The sequence below is a fragment of the Hibiscus syriacus genome, unplaced genomic scaffold, assembly GCF_006381635.1.
Source record: "Hibiscus syriacus cultivar Baekdansim isolate YM2019G1 unplaced genomic scaffold, ASM638163v2 tig00112910_pilon, whole genome shotgun sequence".
Lineage (NCBI taxonomy): Eukaryota > Viridiplantae > Streptophyta > Magnoliopsida > Malvales > Malvaceae > Hibiscus > Hibiscus syriacus.
This window is the reverse complement of record NW_024063417.1, coordinates 821444-840879: the sequence shown is the minus strand read 5'-3', so window position 1 is coordinate 840879 and position 19436 is coordinate 821444. Positions and strand designations below refer to the sequence as shown.

The following is a 19436-nucleotide window of genomic DNA, read 5'->3' as shown; positions in this document are numbered from 1 at the left end:
CAGTTTGAACCTCCCAATTTTCTTAAATTTCTTTCATACTCACCCCCGTCGCATCTTCCACTTCTTCGTTTATTTTGTTTAATTGTTTTTTGCTTAATTGTTTTTGCTGGACGAGAACGTAGTTTTTATGGTTAATTGTTTTACTAAATGGATGTTATAATCTTCGTTTATTTTTTGTTGGTTTTCCCTTTCTGCAAACAACTTTCCCCCGATGTTTTCTATAGTTTTTCCAAGGACACAGTTTGGCTCACCATATTTTTTTTTATTTGTCTGACTCAAAAACTTCCATATGCTTGGTTTCAGTCATGAAAGAATTCGAACAAGATACCCTTTTCATTGTAACAAATACCGGTCTCAAAACGATCAAATCTACTCTCAAGGCTTGGTTGTTACATTGTTTGAGGTATGCTTTTAGTTTAAGTAGTTTAGATTCTAATACTCAAACATTTATATTGTACTTCCTTTCTTTTCTTTTTTGGTTGTGCCTTGAAATGATATAGAAAACTTATTTTTGTTTTCCCCTTCTCTGTACTGGATAAAGTTTTTTAATTGTCAGTTTCACTTGGGTAGGTTCAATGGAAGTTGATGATGACAACAGTCCATCAACTTCAGTTGCAGTTTCTGATGGTGAAACCACAGTGTCTACATCTGATAACACCTCAGTTCAGCCTATGGCTCCACCAGTGGTCACACTCACAACTGTTCCATCTATTGCTACAATACCTACAGTTCCTCCAACCCTTGTTGTCAACCCATTGGCATCTCTCCCGAGTCATCCTTCCGTCTTTAAGTCGGCTATGTTTCAAAATGGTGAGGTGAAAACTGGTGACTCAGACTCTGACTATGAGGATGATAGGCGAGCTACTGATGGTGAATATGAGATCTCAGAAGATAGCATACTAGTTAGAGAGCGGTAAGAAAAGGCATGTAAGATCTTCTGATGAAACGACGTGCTGCTGTACTACCAGTGCCTACTAATGACATGGTTGTCCGTACTCGACTTTGCCAGATTGGTGAACATATAACTCTTTCTAGAGAAAGAGATATGGAAAGGAGGGAAATGTTGCGAATGATTATGGTAAAGCTGGATTCCAAAGGGCAACTGGAGAAGTTGATGAACACCCACGAGGAGAAAGAGTGATAGGGAAGCGGTGGCGGGTAATGAACGTTGCTCTTGTTGAATCAACCTAGAAAGCTCTAGACTCGATGAAGAACAAATGAATGAATAGGGATGGTGGTGGTAACAACTAGGATTCTTTAGGGTTTTTTAGGTGTTGGTTAGAACAAAATAAGCAAAAGATAAAGAAATTGAAAATAAGATAATAAAGAATCAAAAGTTCTCCCTTATGAAGGTGGACGGTAAAGATGATGGTACAGATGGATTTGTTGAAAATAGATGGATAAGTGTCCTATCGAACCCTCCTAGTCGCAATGAAAAGCAACTCGATAATTACTCTAATTAACCCTCCTAGTCGCAATGAAAAGGCAAATTGGAGTGTGAAGATTAATCTCCCTCACAAGAACTTGAAAGAACTCTAGGAGAAGAAGCTTCGAAGGAACAAGGCAATCAGTACTTGCAAAAATGAACTCTCGTTGTATTATTTTAAAGAAATCTATTTTTACGAAGTTGAATGAAGCCTCCTTTATATAGGGGCTGAGTTCTAAAGGTCCTAAATAACAAATGAATAAAAAATAACAACTAAATATTTCTTAACTTAATTCCTAATAAAATAATAATAACTATAATTAATATTTTAGCTCAACCTTAATTCCTAATAAAATAATAAATCTAATCCTAAAAGATAATGCATTATCCTATATTAATATTACAAATAATGAATATATATAAAAATTCGTAATATTTACAAAACGTATTAATCTCGTATATGAATTTTGCATGTGTTATCTTCACTAAAATGAATGTATCTTCAGTTTCTGATATCGGATTGATGCGATTCAAGAACCGTTGAAAATCTAAGAGATAGACGGGTGTATACCAGAAGACATGTTGACCAAATAAGATTAGGATCCCATTCAAAAGTCATCATATGTAATACCCCAAAATTTAGACAATGACCAAAATGAAAATTTTGAAAGTTTGATGGTCAAGTATAAACTTGGGAAAAGTTTAGGGAATTAAGTGATAAATTTCCTAAAATTTTTATTTCATAAATATATGGTTTACTCTTGAGATTAGAGTTTTATGGAAATCATATTGTTGGATTTGGAATTTAGTAAAGAAAGAGTTAAAGCCGGTAAGGAATCGGTAAATTCTGATCGAATCGGATTTTATAAAAATTTGAAGGATGTTATAATGGTTGGAAATATTATTGTAATATTTTAGATCAGAGAAAGTTGGTTTCGAAATGTGCAATTTTTCAGATTTAACCGAAACAGTGGAATTTAGTGACTAAAACGCAAGATTTGAAAATTCAAGGTGAATTTTGGAAGTCAAAGACAAAATAAATTATATTTGACTTTGAAATATGGTATTGATCAGATTGCTAGGTTTGATGATGAATAAAATATTCATTAAGGGTGTTTTGGTCTTATTCCAAATAAATGAATTTTATTCATTTATAGTGGAATATAATTCAAACAAAGATGAAATGCTTCCTAAATTTCATCCAAATTTGCTCTCTTCTTCTCCAAACATATGTTGTCTTCTCCTAAGGTAAGAGCAAGCCTTAACTCATTTTTCAAGTAATTTCTTTAGGATTATGAGTATGATGAAATAGAAAATGGTTATTTGCGAAAAACACTATCATTTGATACCAATATTGCATGATAACTTGCTTGATTCAAATATCCCCAAATCTGGAAATTTGGGTTTATTCAATGGTTTTTGAAATTGATGAAGAACATAAGGATGAGGTTAAAGAAAACAGTTTAGATTTTGGGAATTATAGGTTCGAAATTCACCAGAAAATATATAAAAATAATTTGGAGGTATTTTTATATTGTGTTCATATATGGATCTAGTTTTGTTTAAATTAACGGGGATCAGTTTCAAGTTGTATACAAATATATATGAATTTTTAACTGAGGAAAGGTCAGAAAAGTCGGACAACAAAATTCTGTACAAACAGATTCTGTTGGTGAACTTTGAAAATCACCACAAATTGTACAGAATGAATTAGAAGGAGTTCTTATATGGATAGATTTTTATTCGAGTATAGTTTTTAATGGAAGAAACGGAATTGAATTCCAGTCTATATCAATACAGAATAATGATTCTTTAAGGGTAGTGTGAGTTGTCTGAATTCTGGAAATTTATGGGTTGTTGTGTAAGTGTTGTATAATTGATGTACTATGCTGGAAATTGTTGTTGAGAATTGAAAAGTGTTAAATGTGAAATTGATTATTTTGGGAAGATTGAAATGATTGGTGATTTAAGTACAACAATTGCATAGTTGGGGTACTTAAATGTATTTATGCTTTTGTAAAAGCATTTGAATGGAAATAATTTCAATACTGGAATTTTTGGTATTAAAAATCTAAGTGATAAAAGGGTGAAGGACCATTTGAGTAAATTGAAAAAGTGGGTTCCAATGTTAAAGGAATTCATAAGTACTGAATTATTTGGTGGAAATGAGTTTGAAGTATGCTATGGAATTATTTTGGGATATGGTTATGTTAGTACAACTAACATATGTATTATTATAAATTTGTGATTTATACAGATCATGGTTGATTTCCAATTGAAGTAAGTCAAGTATAAAAAGGGTATATTGTGGACAATAGTGAGGCACAAATATTTTGAAAGATATAAAGTGTCAAGGTGAGTGCAATACATGCATGAAATTACATGGATGTTTTATACATCATAAGGAAGACTTGCGATAAGTCGACCTTGTTTATATCGGCATGATTTTATCATTTTATAATTGACATTGATATGTCAGAGTATGAAACTAAATGCATTGATCATGAAAAATGTGATATTTTACCATGAATGTTTTCGGGTATGAACTGCACAATGTTAAATATTGATGATATACTTTGCCATGGATGGATCGAATAAAATAGACTATATGCCCAAAGTAAGTCATTGAGGGACAGGGTATAGTTTGCATGCCATAGAGTATAGCAGCTGCAGGTTTATATAGCACTATAGTGTGTAAGGACACTAAGTGTAGGTTTATGTCCGGATTAGCACTATAGCGTAAGCTTAGTGTAGGGTGGGTACGACCTTATGTATTGTCTGGATTAGCACTATGTCGTAAGCTTAGTGCAGGTTTAGCACTACGGTGCAGGTATTTTACTCGTATACCCAGGGTCCTCAAGGTTTAATATTGGGCTATTGGCTATGGATTATGTTTTATTTGTTAATAAATGGTAACCATGCAAATAAGCTTATGAGCTTACAGAATAATGGCAAGTATATTGAAAAAAAATAAGCTTACGAGCTTATGGAATTTAATGGTAAGTATTTTGGTAAAAAGCTTATGAGCTTATGGGATAAAAGGTAAGAAATTTATATTATTTTGATCATGGTAAAATATTGAAGATGCTATTAGCATGGTTTTATGACATTGGATTTGAAATCTAAATTCATGCATGAATTATATTGCACTATATATTGTTTTAATTGCCTCACTAAGTTTATACTTAGCGTGTGATGATTTTTACGCATAGGTAAAAAGCAAAGAATAAAAATAAAGAGTTCAGAACGACAACAAGCATCGAGAGGTTATTTAAATATCAGTAAGACATCCTACGATGGATTTTTGATTTAGATAGTGGCATGTAATTTGATAATGTTAAATTATTGTTGAATAAATTTTGGAAATTGGTATAGTGATGAAAGGTTATTTTTATGAGATTTATATGAAATTTTCGAAAGTTACTGTAGCTGAACAATAATCCCATTTTTAAGCAAAAATTTCCAGTATGAAAAAGGGGTACCAATTCCCCTGCTACAGGGAATCGATTCTCCCACTGTTCACTGTTCGGGTACTATTCACTATTCATAATTAAAAAAATATTTTGAATTAAATTGTTATAATGAAACGTAATTTTATATGATATGATATTTTTATAATATCATTTACTATCTTAAGAAAATAAATTTTAAATCTTTTTCGAATAAAGATAGTTTTAAGAGCTAAAAAAAATAAAATGGAAAATTCGGGTGACATCCGTAATCTGTATAGGTATAATTATACGGGTTACGGGTGTTACATTTATTGGCACCAGAGCTACAGGTTTAGCCGATTCTATGACTAAACCGAGGTTGTTTTTGAGTTAAAAAGTGTATACATGCCACTAGGATCAAAAGTTACTGATATTTGTATATATACTGTGATGATGTTTTTGGGAGTAAGTTACTTTTAATAATGTATGATGATTCTGACTATGTTCAGATGTTGAAATTAAGACAAAGGTAATAAAAATGGTTGAAAAATGTCGAGATTGAAATCGACAAAAAGGGAACATAAAGACTTATATAAAACACCTTAGAAGGGTGGATGTTATAAAGGATTTTTCTCCATTTGTGGAAGAATTGATTTAAAAGTTTGAATGGCTTACAAGAAAAGTCGAATCGGATGAGGATCCAAAGGAGATTTTTGAATCTGTGATGATTCTAAGGTTTATCCAAGTAAGCTTAAATAAGTGAGAAATATTTAAGCTAAGCATTAAATTATTTAAATCATTGATGATTTGAGTAAGAGAAATTGAGTAAGCGGTAAATGATTTCCGCTAAAAGTTTAAAGAAAGTTGAATTATTAGGGAATCAATGAGAATAATATCAAATCCATAAAATTGGATAGAGTTACCTTGTGAAGGTAAATATGTGAAAATGGATTGTCCAACTTTCCATGCTACAATTAATTATTGTTTAGATTGAGATGGATTCTCAAGAACTTTAAAAGTGCAAGTTCGTAATGATAAGAAAAGGAGTAAAATTTGTTTTACTAGTGTGATTTTAGCATTAACTGATATAAAGTTATTGCTACAAATTTATCAAGTTTTCTTATTGAACGATGTGAACATTAAGACTTTCCTTGGAGATGGAAAAGGTTTTAATTATTGAAGAATAATTTCTATGGATCTGGATAGGTTATACAAGTTTCCTTAAGAAGAAATAAGGAATTCCAAAGTATAGATATTCAATTCTACTTGATATCGAGTGATATTATTGTGGAAGACCTATGGGTCATGGTCATGGTCACGGTCATGATACAAGTAGTCGACAAATAGTAAATGATCGATAAAGATTCAGAAGCTTTTGTTATTGATGAATCTGATGGGATTATCATTAAAGAGTTTTAGATCATTTTGATCATAAGTTGGTGGTCTCTGTAATAAGGTTGGGTTAATGGTCGCAAGAAATGAAAAAACAAAGTGTAGAAATTAAAATTTTAATGATTGATGAAAGTGAAATCATCAATAAGTGATCAGCAATGGTTACATTAAGAGATGTAAAAGGATGCGTAGCTTTCTAGCTAAGGTAATAGATACTCAAGTATCTGAAGTAAGATCAAATGATATTTCCATAACTTGGGAATTTCCATATGTCTTTTAAGATTTATTTTATGGTTACCTCCAGATTGAGAGGTGGAATCAATATTAAGGGTTATTAGGCTTGATCTTGTATCTATGGATCATATCGAATGATTGTGATTGAGCTAAAAGAATAAATAACAAATGCAAGAGCTGAAATAGAGGATGCATTAGACTGAATATTTTATGCCTTGGGTAAACATGTATTGGTTATAAAAAAATGGATATGCAACTATGCATAGATTATTGAAAAGATTATTGATAGTTAAAAGTAACTATCATAACAAATATCCTATTTTGAGGATTGATAACTTGTTTTATCAGCTTAAAAGGAGCAATAATGTTTCTAAAATTGATATTCGAATGGGATATCACCGGTTAAATTTTAAAGAGGAAGATGTTCCAAAGATAGTATTCAAGAAACGGTATAGACACTACGTTCGTAGTAAAGCCGTTGGTTTGAAAAATGCTCAGGTAGCATTCATAGACTTGATGAATCAAGTATTTCAATTTACTTGGATTAATTTGAGGTGGTTGTATTGATGACATTCGAGTATACTCGAATACAAAAAAGAGCATGATGCTTATATTCATACTATATTCGAAATACTTAAGGATAAAAAGGTAATGCTAACTGTCAAAGAGTGAGTTTTGGATATCAGAAGTTAATTTTCTTAGTCATGTTGTCTCTGAATATGTCATAAGAGTTAAAAAAACATATATTAAGAAGAAGAAAAACAAACAGAAGAAGAAAAAAATAGAAAACGAAAACGAAAACGAAGAAGAAAAAAATGAAAATGAGAAAGAAATAAATAGAGAAAAAAAGAAAATGAAAAAAAAAATATTTCACTTGTGAAAAAAATGCGAGACTAAGACTTTGAAGGCAACTTTGATGGAAATTGTTGAGGAAGAATTTGTATTCCTCATAATGATGAGTTGAAGAAATATATTCTTTCTAAGGCACATTATAGTCTACTGACTATGCATACAAGTGGGAACAAAATGTATCAGGATGTAAAGAGTTATTTTGGTGGCCAGGTATGAAAAGAAACATTACTAAGTTTGTTGTTACATGTTTGACATGTCAACAAGTAAAAGTTGAGAATCAAGTGCTTTCGGAATTATTACAACTGATTGCTATTCCAGAATGGAAGTGGTAAAGAGTCACTATGGATTTTGTTAGAAGACTACTTTTGACATTAAATAAAAAGGATTCCATTTGGGTGATAATGACTGGTTTATTAAATCGGAACATTTAATTCTGATGTGGATGGACTATGCATTGGATAAATATACAGAGTTGTATATCAAGAAGATAATTCGACTACATGGAATGTCAGTTTCCATTATATCGGACAGAGATCCAAAGTTCACTTTAAGATTTTGAAAATATTTGCATAAAGTTTGGGTACTTGATTGAATTTCAGTGCGATCTTTTATCCACAGACGGATGGTAAGTCAGAAAGTTCTATTCAGATATTAAAAGATATGCTGAGAGCATGTGTGATTGATTCTAAGGATCATGGGAAAAGAAAAGTAATTGTTTTTAGTAGATTTTTCTACAATGACATTATTAAATTAAGCATCAAGATAACTCCGTGTGAAGTTTTATATGGGAGAAAATACCGAACACCTATGAATGGGTTCGAGTTAAAAGATCATAATCTTGTTCGCTCAGATTTATTGAATTAAGTTAAGATAAAGTAAAGATAATCTCAAGATGATATTGGATCGACAAAAGTCTTATGTAGACTTGAATTGAAAAAAAAAGATTGAATTTTCATGAAGGTGATAAAGTTTTTCTTAAAGTATCACCTTGGAAAAAGATGTTGCGCCTAAAATGCAAAGAAAAACTAAATCTAAGATTCATTGGAATTTATGAGATATTAAAAAGAGTTGGACTGATGGATTATCAGTTAACATTACTCTGGAGGTATTTGGGAACCAGAGTTGGACAAAGTATACAATATTTTCATGTGTTGATGCTTAGAAGTATCGATTGGATATTGCATATGTCATTTCATCAGAGGAAATTAAGATACAAACGGATTTGATTATAAAGAAAAACCAGTTCGGATATTAGCTCGAGAAATCAAAGAAATGCGTAATAAGATGATTCTTCTAGTCAAAGTGATTTAGCAAAATCATAATGTCAAAGACGTTACATGGGAAAGAGAGGATGATATGAAAATGTGTAGATTTTCATAATAGGTTGAAGAAATGAATTGAACAGGTTCAAAATCTAATGATTAGCATGATCTTCTTAAAATTATCAAATTAAGGAGGAAAAATCGAAATTTAAGAAGTTGGCAAGACCAAAAGGGAGTTATGAATTTTCAAGGGAAAAAGAGGAGTTAGTGTTTTCATAGAAAGTTTTAAAATTCGAGGATGAATTTTCTTAAGGATGGGAGAATTGTAATACCCCAAAAATTTAGACAATGACCAAAATGAAATTTTTGAAAGTTTGATGGTCAAAGTATAAAACTTGGGAAAAGTTTAGGGAATTAAGTGATAAATTTCCTAAAAAGATTTTATTTCATAAATATATGGTTTACTCTTGAGATTGAGTTTTATGGAATCATATTGTTGGATTTGGAATTTAGTAAGAAAGAGTTAAAGCCGGTAAGGAATCGGTAATTTTGATCGAATCAGAATTTACAAAAATTTGAAGGATGTTATAAAATGGTTGGAAATATTATTGTAATATTTTAGATCAGAGAAAGTTGGTTTGGAAATGTGCAATTTTTCAAATTTAACCGAAACAGTGGAATTTAGTGACTAAAATGCAAGATTTGAAAATTCAAGGTGAATTTCGGAAGTCAAAGATAAAATAAATTATATTTGACTTTGAAATATGGTATTGATCAGATTGCTAGGTTTGATGGTGAATAAAAATATTAATTAAGGGTGTTTTGGTCTTATTCCAAATAAATGAATATTATATTCATTTATAGTGGAATATAATTCAAACAAAGATGAAATGCTTCCTAAATTTCATCCAAATTTGCTCTCTTCTTCTCCAAAACAGACGTGGTCTTCTCCTAAGGTAAGAGCAAGCCTTAACTCATTTTTCAAGTAATTTCTTTAGGATTGTGAGTATGATGAAAATAGAAAATGATTATTTACGAAAAACGCTATCATTTGGTACCAATATTGCATGATAATCTTGCTTGATTCAAATATCCCCAAATCTGGAAATTTGGGTTTATTCAATGGTTTTTGAAATTGATGAAGAACATAAGGATGAGGTTAAAGAAAAACAGTTTAGATTTTGGGAATTACAGTAGGTTCGAAAATTCACCAGAAAATATATAAAAATAATTTGGAGGTTATTTTTATATATTGTGTTCATATGGATCTAGTTTTGTTTAAAATAAACGGGGATCAATTTCAAGTTGTATACAAATATATATGAATTTTTAACTGAGGAAAGGTCAGAAAAGTCAGACAGCAGAATTCTGTTCAAAACAGATTCTGTTGGTGAACTTTGAAAATTCACCATAAACTGTACAGAATGAATTATAAGGAGTTCTTTATATGGATAGATTCGTATTCGAGTATAATTTTTAATGGAAGAAACGGAATTGAATTCCAGTGTCTATAGCAATACAAAATAATGATTCTTTAAGGGTAGTGCGAGTTGTCTGAATTCTGGAAATTTATGGGTTGTTGTGTAAGTGTTGTATAATTGGTGTACTATGCTGGAAATTGTTGTTTGAGAATTGAAAAGAGTGTTAGATGTGAAATTGATTATTTTGGGAAGATTGAAATGATTGGTGATTTAAGTACAACAATTGCATAGTTGGGGTACTTAAATGTATTTATGCTTTTGTAAAAGCATTTGAATGGAAATAATTTCAATACTGGAATTTTTGGTATTAAAAATCTAAGTGATAAAAGGGTGAAGGACCATTTTGAGTAAATTGAAAAAGTGGGTTCCAATGTTAAAGGAATTAATAAGTACTGAATTATTTGGTGGAAATGAGTTTGAAGTATGCTATGGAATTATTTTTGGGATATGGTTATGTTAGTACAATACTAACATATGTATTATTATAAATTTGTGATTTATACAGATCATGGTTGATTTGCAATTGAAGCAAGTCAAGTATAAAAGGGTTATTGTGGACAATAGTGAGCACAAATATTTTGAAAGATATAAAGTGTCAAGGTGAGTGCAATACATGCATGAAATTATACATGGATGTTTTATACATCATAAGGAAGACTTGAGATAAGTCAACCTTGTTTATATCGGCATGATTTTATATCATTTTTATAAATTGACATTGATATGTCAGAGTATGAAACTAAAATGCATTGATCATGAAAAATGTGATATTTTACCATGAATGTTTTCGGGTATGAACTGCCCAATGTTAAATATTGATGATATACTTTGCCATGGATGGATCGAATAAAATAGACTATATGCCCAAAGTAAGTCATTGAGGGACAGGGTATAGTTGGCATGCCATAGAGTATAGCAGCTGCAGGTTTATATTAGCACTATAGTGTGTAAGGACACTAAGTGCAGGTTTATGTCCGGATTAGCACTATAGCATAAGCTTAGTGTAGGTGGTGGGCACGACCTTATGTGTATTGTCCGGATTAGCACTATGGCGTAAGCTTAGTGCAGGTTTAGCACTACGGTGCAGGTATTTTACTCGTATACCCAGGGTCCTCAAGGTTTAATATTGGGCTATTGGCTATGGATTATGTTTTATTGGTTAATAAATGGTAACCATGCAAATAAGCTTATGAGCTTACGGAATAATGGCAAGTATATTGAAAAAAAATAAGCTTACGAGCTTATGGAATTTAAATGGTAAGTATTTTGGTAAAAATAAGCTTATGAGCTTATGGGATAAAAGGTAAGAAATTTATATTATTTTGATCATGGTAAAATATTGAAGATGCTATTAGCATGGTTTTATGACATTGGATTTGAAATCTAAATTCATGCATGAATTGTATTGCACTATATATTGTTTTAATTGCCTCACTAAGTTTATACTTAGCGTGTGATGATTTTCACGCATAGGTAAAAAGCAAAGAATAAAAATAAAGAGTTCAGAACGACAGCAATCATCGAGAGGTATATTTAAATATCAGTAAGACATCCTACGATGGATTTTGATTTAGATAGTGGCATGTAATTTGATAATGTTAAATTTATTTTGTTGAATAAATTTTGGAAATTGTTATACTGATGAAAGGCTAATTTTTAAGAGATTTATATGAAATTTTCAAAAGTTACTGTAGCATGAACAGTAACCCCGTTTTAAAGCGAAAATTTCCAGTATGAAAAAGTGGTACTGATTCCCCTGCTACAGGGAATCGATTCCTCTACTATTCACTGTTAACTGTTCGAGTACTATTCACTATTCATAATTAAAAAAATATTTTGAATTAAATTGTTATAATGAAACGTAATTTTATATGATATGATATTTTTATAATATCATTTACTATCTTAAGAAAATAAATTTTAAATCGTTTTCGAATAAAGATGGTTTTAAGAGCTAAAAAAAATAAAATGGAAAATTCGGGTGACATCCGTAATCTATATAGGTATAATTATACGGGTTACGGGTGTTACATCATAAGTCTGATGTTGTTCTGATCTTCTTTTCCAAGGCTTGGATGAGTGGATCATTTGGAAGAGTTATTACTTCTTCCTTTGATGTGAGCCTTGCGATGCATATATCGTTCTCCCTTTCTTTAAAAAGATTCGACCTTGAATCTGAAACATTAAAGGGAGCAACATTAGAATCATTTAATGATTCATTCACATTATGTTTACCGAATAGATATGCTTTGAATCTTCGAGACTTTGTTCTTCTAATAGGTTCGAGTAGAAACATTAGTCCAAAGAAGCATTTACCAGAAACTCCAAGAGAAAGAGAATTAGATGTGTTGAAAGAAAAACTTGTGAAACATTTACCAGGATCAATGTGATGTGTCTTTATGCGTTTTAGTTGAGGTTTCTTCTTTGAAGGAAATGATTTCTTGTAGTCTTGAAATCCTCTTTTGCATAAAAGTCTTGTAATATGATGTTTAGGTTGAAATTCAACATGACGCCGACCCCTGTTGGCTTTCTGTATGATTGCTTCAAATAATTTCTCCATGGTTTTATTCGTGTGTGGCGAGAATGAGTGTTTAAAAACCATGTCAACTAGTTTGTTAAAGTAATCCCTTAAGTCTCCTAAGTGTGATTCATGAATTAAGAATTCTCGGGAGGAGATTTGTGGACTGTAGAACCTGTTTAGTTGGCATGGAAACCCATATACAATATAAAGCTCATTAAAAGCACGTTTAAAGGTATGGGTAGAAATATCAGAAATATCCGAGTTATTGTGATATACATCTTTGATATGTTCAATTCTCGGAATAGTAGTATGCGTTTGATAGGTAAGAGTATATCTTCGTGGTAGTGCATCGTCTACTGTGTTTTGCTTACCTCGGTCTTTAGACTCTCGTAAATCATGACTCTTCATTGAAATGGCATAGTGATTAGGGCTTTCAGGTGGTAAACCGTCAAAAGGGTCACCTAGCACTATTCGACAACACTTGGTGATGGAAGATGGTGTGGGCCAGTCTCGTGTTGCTTTTACTTTTCATCATTTACATGGATTCCCTGTGCATAAACTATAAAGCCTATGGAGTTGTTCAAATCCTGTTTCGTCATTAAGATGGCGTCACGACTAAGGCTTTCCTAGATGTAGCCTTTTTGTAACAAACCTAACTTTTTTGTTTCTTCAAGATTGTATGTTTGACGAGGTATGATGAAACCTTGAATTAGATTGGTTTGGTGTTGTTTTTCTCTTTCCAGTGGTAATCCTTCAAGTAGATCACCTAACACTTCTCGAAAATCCTGTAACAAATATGAAAACACACTAGCCAAATCCTTGTTAATGTTAGAAATCGAAACAATTGATTCCCAAAGCGAACAAGGATGGAAGGTTGTTTGTAAAGAAGGTTCTCTCTCAATTCTTTTGTACTCACACATAGATTTTGAGTCATTCTTTTCTTAACTCTAATTCCTAATAAAATATAGGGGCTGAATTCTAAAGGTCCTAAATAACTAATGAATAAAATAATAACAAACTAAATATTTCTTAACTCTAATTCCTAATAAAATAATAATAACTAAAATTAATGTTTTAACTCAACCTTAATTCCTAATAAAATAATAAATCTAATCCTAAAAGATAATGCATCATCCTATATTAAATCATATTACAAATAATCAATATAAATATTGAAAATTCGTAATATTTACAAAATCACGTATTAATCTCGTATAAGAATTTCTGCATGTGATGTCTTCACTAAAATGAAAATATATTGAGTTCTCGATATCGGATTGATGCAATTAAAGAACCGTTGGAAAGATAAGAGACAGACGGTTGTATATCCAGAAGACATGTTGACCAAATAAGATAAGGATCCCATTCAAAAAGTCGTCGTAAATCTGTTGTTGTTCCGATCTTCTTTTGCAAGGCTTGGACAAGAGGATCATTTGGAAGAGTTATTACTTCTTCTTTTGATGTGAGCCTTGCGATGCATGTATCAAAGAGGCTGCAAATTTTGCTAAGGCAGAGGAAATCGAGGAAGATATCGAATATCCCTTTTATACTGAGGGTCCAAAAGAGCTTTTGGATGCTAGGATTGATATTGCAAAGTACTCTATTGTAAAGGCAACTGCACGTCTTCAACGTGGCCAGAGAAAAAGGGATGATTCAGATGAAGATATGAATGCTGAAATTAATTGGGCTCTAAGGAAGGCAGGGGGTTTGGTTCTTGATTGCAGTGAAATTGGAGATGATAGACCACTTTCGGGTTGTTCTTTCTCATGCGATGGAAAACTTCTTGCCACCTAGTTTGCTTCTGACTCTTTGTTTTTGTCTTCATTAAAGAATAAGGCTTAGTATTTATGGATTTTTTTCTCTTTTCTTTACAAATTTGTTTTTTCATTGTTAAAAGGAGTGAACACAAGATAAAAGTCATGCAAATTTCCCATTATTCAGAGTGATAAATTTAATCCTCTTAGGGTAGTTATAAAATATGGTTTTGAGACCACTAAAGATGACACGATTGTAAGATTGTAACTAGATTGTTTCCCTATTTTTCAGCTCTTTGAGCGGAGTTGCTAAGTTGTGGTCAATGCCTAGGCTAAGCAAGGTTTTTGCCTTGAAGGTTCACACAGAACGTGAAACTGATGTTACATTTTCTCCTGTGCATTATCATTTAGCCACTGCTTCTTCTGACCGAACAGCAAAGTTGTGGCGCCCTGATGGATCTCTCCTGAAGACATTTGAGGGCCATTTGGTCGCCTTGCACGTATTGCCTTCCATCCTTCAGGGAAGTACCTTGGTACGACAAGCTTTGATAAAACATGGAGACTGTGGGAAGTGGTGTGGAGTTGCTTCTCCAAGAAGGTCACAGTAGGTGTGTCTACGGAATTGCCTTCCACCAAGATGGGTCTTTAGTAGCATCTTGTGGACTTGATGCACTTACTCGTGTTTGGGATCTTCGCACTGGGAGAAGTATTCTTGCTTTGGAAGGCCATGTGAAGCCGGTAAGACATCATAGTTCCATGGTTCTTTCACTTTTTTTCAGTCATGGTTGCCAAATGCTATATGCAGGAGCAGCATATTGTGGTGCATCTCTAGTAGAAATGGTTCACTTAAGTAGCTAATGTATACTTGGTAACTCCTATAAGTTTCACATGGATGCCTTACAGACTTGGGTTTGGTTATGCATGGTAAATTATAGTTTTGATTGTAGCACATATGGCCTTCATACTCCAAAAGGAAGTTTTTCGGATCTTCCACCAGATTCCCAAAATTTGGAGGCTATTTTTCTACAATTATTTTGAAGTTTTAAGGGTTGGTTAGGCAGGTAGAAAGGCATTGGCTTGTTATAAATCTACAGAAATTTTAGGAGAAAGGAAATAATTTCTGTTACCTGAAATATATTTGATAGCTAAAAGTCTGCAAATTTTTGCCGCTCTTTCCAGGTTATTGGTGTTAGTTTTTCACCCAACGGCTACCATTTAGCCACAGGCAGTGAAGACAATACTTGCTGCATATGGGATTTGAGGAAGAAAAAGTCCCTGTATATCATACCAGCTGACGGCTGTCGTTTCGGATGTCAAAATAATTCCTTATTCTCAATCAATAAATTAAGGAAATGCGTAGCAAGGAGAAGTAAGGGTCGATTCCACAGGGACTTAGAAAATTATAAATTTCTGTCTGAATTATTTATGTCAGGCGTGAAACAGTAAAAATGGGGGATTTTAGTAAAAAGATAATAAAGTGATTAAATAAAAGTAATTAAAGTAAAAATAAGAAGATGAAGATTGTGAATAAATACGGTAAAAGTAGCCTCAAGCTTCGCTTTGATTCAATTTCCTTTAGATCATCGAATAAGATTTTCTCTTCGGGATTCACGTCGGTTACTTTGTCTACAAGGGCTATCCTTGTGACTCTATCTTGTATACCGAATACCCAAGGCAATCTTTGATTCCGGCTTCGGTAGTTGATTCTAACAACATCTATTGTCGTAGATCAAATACCGTTTAAGTTCGTGGCGACCGACTCGGATTGTTGTTTCTATAACCGTCAATTCCGATCTCAATTCCCTCTTGGCGAAGCTATCTCACCAAGTGTGTTCCCAGGAAGTCGAATTGCTTTCTATAACCCGAATCTTCCTCCCACACGTTTAATCGCAACAACTTCTTGACCAAAGTCAATCTTCGATTTTTGAAAACTATTTTGATTTTGAAAAAATAAGCGCAGAGATTGAGAGAGAGATTCCGAAGATATTAAGGGACCGTTTCAATTCTCCCGTTGGAATTGAATCATCGCGACAGCTCTCGGCTTATGAAAAGTTTAGCTAAGCATGACAAAAGTCATACTTAGCATAAAAATAAAACTTGAAAATAAAGAAAAATAAAAAGAACTTGAAAAGGAAAAGAGAAAACTTTTATAAAAACTAGAGAGAAAAGAAGAATGTATTCTGAATGATGAGTTTAGGCTTATCCTAAGTGGGTATTTATAGCCTCTCAAAGCCTAAAGGATAAACAAAGAAAATAATAAAATAATACAAAAGATAATTGTTTTTAAATTTAAATTCAAACTTAAACTAGTCTCCTAATGCAACTCTGCTCGTCAATCTTCCAGAAGGAGTGCAGACGAAGTCTCCTAGAAACCGCCGCTGACTGGATCTTCTAGAAACTGCCATGTCAGACCGCGTCGTGCCCAGAGTCGTGCCCATGTCTCCCGTGACCAAATAATAAAAAAAATACAGAATTCGCACGTTTTGTCACAAATTCTGGAAAACAATGACCTATACGAAAACAAGCACAACACGACCAAATCAACAGCAATAAATCCACAAAATCAAAAAAATAACTAGCAAATATTAACTATTCTGAACACTCAGCCCATTCAAATCTTATATCAAAAGTGAAGTTTGAGCCTCAAGAGGGATATTACTTGGTCACTTCTTTTTATGACATGACTGAAAAGGTGCACCTCCTTTCTGAACACAATTGCATTTATATTTGAAGTATTTCTTTTAGAAAATACCATCTAAGCTTTGTATGTGATTTACCAGGTTTGGTCTGGCACAGATTTTTAGCCCATAAAAACCTTACCAGGTCATGAAGCGGAAGTCACTGCTTCAGATATAAGTGAAGACAAGTTTCTGAATTTTGAATAAATAATGCTTGAATCTTCCCCCCCCCCCCCTCTTCAAATATCTAGTCGTATACTGCTGGCTATTACCCTTCCCCTTTACCGGCACTTCTGAAACACAATCAAGCATTGGTTTCAAGTATTTTGGCACCTTACCATGTATTATGATATTAGTGGGACTGGTACATCAAAGGCTGTACATTAGCAACGCAGCAGTTGAAATTTTTGCGACTCCATTTTCTTTTTTGTTCATGATTTTGTCTTCTCTTTTCTGCCATCCTCTGAGCTATCAGGACTCCAAATTTAGTAACTGAGGGAAGGGAAAGGGGGTGGTTAATTAGCCTTCCCTTATTTGTTTCTACTGGTGATATTTAGATTAAGCAATTAAAGAAAACCCCAGACCCTTCATTCATTTTCTTTCCCCCTCCCCCCCCCCGGCCCCCCAAAACTTGGAGGGTGGAGAAAAGTGTAGAGTGATCCATTTTCTTAGTTTTGCTTTTTACCTATAATGATTTCTTCTTAGCTTTGTTTGATGGAACATTTGGTGGTCATTTCATTTTGTTCTGTTTTTTGCATTATCATTAGCATTAACATGTTAACATCTCTTCATTTTTTGCTATCCTCATTCCTCCCTATTGATGATAAAATATCCAGCAAATAACAATACAATTGATGATATTTTAGAACACTGAGCATCCATTTGTTTTTGCATTGCAGATTAGCGATATATTGCGACAGTCTCTTGTGATCGATCTATAAAGCTATGGACTGCTGGTAACATTGAAAAGGAAGATGATATGGAGATGGACTGAGGTGACTTTTGAACCGTTGATTTGGAGAATGTTAGGTGATTTTTGTAGTAGAACCGTTGGATATAATTTCTAGTGTACTCTTTGAGTTTCAATATCGGGATCTCAATCTTGAAACCGCCCTAGTGGATTACGATCCACACTTACCAGTTTCGGTATCGGCTGGCTGTAATGGTCATATAGACTCACCTCTTAAATTTGAAATAGAACTTCTATGTGAACATTTAATGCTTGCTTTTAATGTTTAACAACGACTAGAGTCAACCCAGTGATTCCAAATGATTAAAACTTAATTAGAGAGTATTAAAGGGACTACTAAGCAGTTGAACTTCAATAAGAATGTCAATACCAATATTCAAGTGCAGTGTTAAAAAGGGTGTAAGGCACACTAAGGCGATAGGGGTTTTATAGCCAAGGCGCACCTTATTGAAGCGAGGCACACTTTTTGAAAATAAAAGATTTACATTTTTTTCCAGTTGCATAGTGAAGCAAAAAAATAACAGTTCATGTAATGCAAACACAACCTGACCTGATAAAATAGGATGGGTGTTCAAACTAGAGCCTTACTAGGTTTTTTATCCTAGACTTTTATCTTCAAAATACTTATCTACTAAGAAGATAAAAACTGATCATAAAATACAAATTAAAATAGACTTCTTATCTCTTCTGGTTTCTACCTAAACATCTTTAGCTTTTGTAAATTCTTCTCCCTTAATTCTTTCTTCTCATTGTAATACCATGGGAGTCAAACCAGACCCCCAAATACATGAAGATGGATGAATCCTATCATAAGTTAATTTTCCACATCATAGAATAAAGTTGAATAAAAAAGTCACCTTCTAACTACACCAAGAATTGGAAAAAATATACAAAATACAGTGAAGTGGGAAGCACACTCTTTATTAAGATGCCAAGCGACATCGTGACAGTGGAATTGTGTTTTATCCTAATTACTTTGCTTACCCACCTATAAACAGCAAGGCAAATGAGCGTATAGCATCAATTGTAGATAATAAATGAGCAGAAAAGAGAGCATATAATATTTTTTTAATAATTCTTTAGTTATTATAAAACTGAAGGACTAAATTTATAATTAAACCAATTATATTGAACAGTAAAAACACAGTAATAAAAGGAGCTGTTAGGATTTCGTGATATCAAATTTTACTTTTCTCTTTCTCTTCCCACACTTCCACTCTTCTCAATCTTCCTTTCTTTTCCTTTACGCCGATCCATCTTATCTTTTTCTTTACCAAAATGCCTATAAGAAGAATCCATTGACCCTACCATCGACGACTGGAAAGATCAACCCTATATCATCTTCATTACCGCCCCTTTCACCCCTTCTCCTACTGAACTCTTACCTATCTTTGTTTTCTTTGTTTTTGCTATGATGGGTTTTTGTTTTCTTTGC

The 19436-nt window shown here is 32.8% G+C and overlaps 1 pseudogene; it reads left to right on the top strand.

Moving 5' to 3' along the window:
* Positions 1–523: 523 nt before the first annotated feature.
* LOC120184467 lies at positions 524–18094 on the top strand (annotated as a pseudogene).
* Positions 18095–19436: the final 1342 nt, after the last annotated feature.